The sequence below is a fragment of the Elephantulus edwardii genome, unplaced genomic scaffold, assembly GCF_000299155.1.
Source record: "Elephantulus edwardii isolate Elephantulus edwardi_28Jun2011 unplaced genomic scaffold, EleEdw1.0 scaffold00066, whole genome shotgun sequence".
Classification (NCBI taxonomy): Eukaryota; Metazoa; Chordata; class Mammalia; order Macroscelidea; family Macroscelididae; genus Elephantulus; species Elephantulus edwardii.
In genome coordinates, this window is record NW_006399816.1 from 9,528,654 (window position 1) to 9,532,518 (window position 3,865).

The window sequence follows — 3,865 nt, forward strand, 5'->3', positions numbered from 1 at the left end:
CATACATTAGCTCTGAAGCCTGCCCTCTCCTGAGCCAATCTCATCATCTCCAACAGACCTAATCCCATTTCTCCAGTCACTGAGTCAATCCATCTCATCCTGGGTCTTCCTCTCCTGCACTGTCCCTCCACCCTTCCAAGCATGATATCCATCTCCAAGTATGGTCCCTCCTGGCCACATGCCCAAAGTACGTGAGATGGAACCTCAAAATCCTTGCCCCCAGAGAATAGCCTTGTTTCACCCTCTCCAGCACAGTCCTGTGTGTTCTCCTGGCAATGTATGGTATGTTCAGCACTCTCCTCCAGCATCACAACTCAAAGACACTGATCCTTCTTCTATCATCCTTACTCATTGTACAGTTCTCAGATGTGTAACAAGTAATTGCAAAGACCATGGCCTGGATCAGGTGTACCTTAATCTCCAGACTGACAATGTTGCTCTTCAGTACTCTAAAAAAGAAGTCCCTGACAACAGACTTTCCCAAAGCAATTTTTCTTTTGATTTCCTGACTGCTGGTGCCAAAACTGTTGATTGTGGAACCAAGCAAGCTGAGCTGTCAACAATCTCAGTCTCTTCTCCATTCATCATGAAGCTGCTAATTGAGTTCTTATATCGAGTAAATGCAGGTGGCGGTAAACTTTCCATTCCTTTCAAACATATACTGCCGGTATTATAGAGAACCAGATCAATCCAGGATAACATAAGCCGCTTGGTCTGTAACAGAGCTGGTTTGCACAGCGCACAGAGGCAGTCCACGCAGGAGGGGTGTGAAAGGGCAGCAGCAGGCAGTCTGATAGCAGTACACCGGGAAGCCTGAGAAGTGAGAGAGCACTGATGAGGGAGGCTCACGCTTTCTTTTTCCCTTTACTCACTTGCCCTTTAAAGTTCATCCGGCCCTGCCAGACAGAAGCACAGACAGTTCTGTCTCTCCCACTCTTCTAGACCCAAAGCTAACTGCTAGTCTCAGGTCAGTTTTGAGGTGGAAATTCAGGCATGTACACACACACACACACACACACACCCCAGCATTTCACACTGTTGCAGTCCCACAAACCAGGAAGGTCCCTGCTCACAGGTTTTGAAGGAAGATCTGTGGCTTTCAAGGATCACCCAAGCCTTCTGCACCGCTTTGCTGCTGACATTCATCACCTGAATCATTCCTACTTTCACCTTCAACATTCCTGCATTTTCTCATTCAGCAAACTATGATCTAAGCATTTCTCATGCCTCAATGATTCCAGATTATGTGTGATCACTTAAATCCTCTCCCTCCAGTTTCTTAAATGCCTTATTCCTTCTCTTTCCTCCCATTGTGGTTTTTGAAAGCCTCCGAAGTTGGACTCTGATCTGGCCTTTGGAGAAGGCCTGTGATGGACTGTGTTCTAGGCATCAAAAAATGGCTTGACACAGCGTAGCCTTCATAGAGCTGCTTGGATGAAGTCCTGGATGCCTGGAGCTGAGGGGAAGTGGGCTGACCCAGTTTTCATTAGGACTGCTTGGTCCTGCTTTAGTTTCTGCTCCAAAGTGAGAACAAACTTGCTTTTTAAAACTCCTCAGAGCCTCTCATGTTGACTGGTGTTTACATCAAAGCCAGAGTCTTGGGTTAATCTGGGAACAGATTGTCGTTGTTGTTGTTGTTGTTGTTGTTGTGTACCATCAAGTCAGAACCCACCCCTAGCTGATCCTCTGGCAGTAAATCTCACAGGAGGAGATTGCCCATCTTTCTCCTGCAGAGCAATTGATAGATTTGAATCATGTACCTTTGCATCCACAGTGCAGTTCTTTGACACTAATGCCACCAAAGCTCCCTATCCTAGGAACAGATAGGATCCCCCTAATTCCTTGGATAAATATGGGATCTGCTCCCTGGCCTTCCAGGTTAGGATCTCAGGTGGGCCACTTGAAACCTCCTCTGCCTCTTAAATTCTCTGCAACTGGTTTGGTTGGGGGATTTTGGTCTTGTTTCAAGGTCCTAGGAATCCAATCAATCCTAAAGGCCATGTCTGGATGCAATTTGGGTGGTAGTGGGGCCTTGTGGGAGAGATCACTATTTCTTGAGGCACCTGCAGCCCTCTTCTCTTTGTTTAGCCTAGGTGATCGAGGCACAGCTGCCTGTTCAGATACGTTCTGTAGAGTGCCCCTAGAAATCTCACTTCTCGAAAATGAATCGGCCTGTAAGCATTTCAGATTTTCTAAACAGATGAAAGGAATCTGAAATTAGAGTATCAAGGAGTCCAGGTGGCACAGTGGTTAAATAATTCCACTGCTAACCAAAAGTCAGCAGTTCTAACTTATCAGCTGCTTCTAGAGAGAAAGATAAAGCAGTCTGCCTAAATAAACATTTACTGCCTTGAAAAATCTATGAGCAATCCTGCACATCCTACAGAGTTGCTATGAGTCAAAATCAACTCACTGGCAGTGGGTTTGGTTTGGGGTATAACATCAATAGTAGTCCTCATGACACAGTGGTTAGGTGCTCGGATGCTAACCAAAATGTTGGAAGTCCAAATCCACCACCCTTTGTATGGGAGAAAGACATGTCATTGGTGACGACAGCCTCCGAAACCTTACGGGACAGTTCTACTCTGTCCTGTAAAGTCACTTTCAGTTGAAATTTACTCAGCGGCAATGAATTCGCCTTCATTTGAATAGCACTGAAAGGAGGCCTGGTGGCCAGGTGGTTAAAGTGTTTGACTGCAAAAGATGGCTGTGCCCACGCCAGGTAAGCAGAGGTTGTCTCACACCCTGGTGTAGCTGAGGAAAACCAGTGGAGTCACCCACTGTTGAGAGAAGGGAGGAATATAAGGCTCCAAGATGAAAAATCATGAACCAGATGATACAATCAAGGAAAGCATAATACCTACTGATATTGTAACCAGAAAACTTAACCAACTTCCAGAAGTAGGAAAGAATCTACTTGAACATGGATCAACATGTATTGGACTTAATGCTGCTCTCTGTGGCCTAGTCACAGTCTTTTTTGACACATCTTAAATGTGACAGGCTCGGATAGTTGCTGGCTTACCAATGGTAGTTATTCCATTTATGACAGCACATTTAGCTGACAGGGATTTTGTAAGCTTATGTTTGAGTGCAGGTGATCTGAGCTGTGGAACTTGTACTGTAACACAAAGTAGACTGGTTGGTCCTGTTTTTTGGAGGTCTTCACCCTCTTGTCTTGGCTATACCTGTGAATGGTGGCCTAGCACCCAGGTATACGTCAGCCTTGCTACCAGAGAAAGGCAGCATCTTAACTTACTGGATCAGGATTTCTAAACCAAAGATGCTTTCCTCCTTTTTGCTTCAGACTGCATTTGTAGCTTATCTTGGGTCTAGGCAATATAAGTGACTCATCAAAGCCCTTCACTCACCTGCACCTGACCTAGAAACTTTCAAGACTATTTAGAATCTTAGAAGCAAGTATATATACAAAAATAAAATGGTTTTTATAACATGTTTTTAAAAAGTTCTTGGCTGCTAACTGAAAAGTCAGTGTTCCAGACCCACTAGCCATTCTTTGGGAGAAAGATGTGGCAGGCTGCTTCTGTAAAGATTGCAGACTTGGAAACTGCATGGGACAGTTACTCTCCATCCTACACAGTCATGCGGGCTGGGAATTGACTCCACAGCAGTGAGTTTTCTGTGCTGGAGAACATCCACGCCTGTCCCTACAGCCTGATGAGGAATGAGAAAGAATTGAGGACACTGTGGTTGTAGACAAGAACTGAAGAGGTATAAAGAACTGCAGGAGGTAAAGAACACAGGGATGGTTCCAGTCATGGCAGAGCCTACAACTGCATTAACCAATTGGAACCGAGTTCCACTCGCCCCACCACCACCCACAATGCAAACCCACAAATGAGTG

General features: G+C 45.4%; 1 pseudogene; it reads left to right on the forward strand.

Moving 5' to 3' along the window:
• Positions 1-2,814: 2,814 nt before the first annotated feature.
• LOC102871757 lies at positions 2,815-3,406 on the forward strand (annotated as a pseudogene).
• Positions 3,407-3,865: the final 459 nt, after the last annotated feature.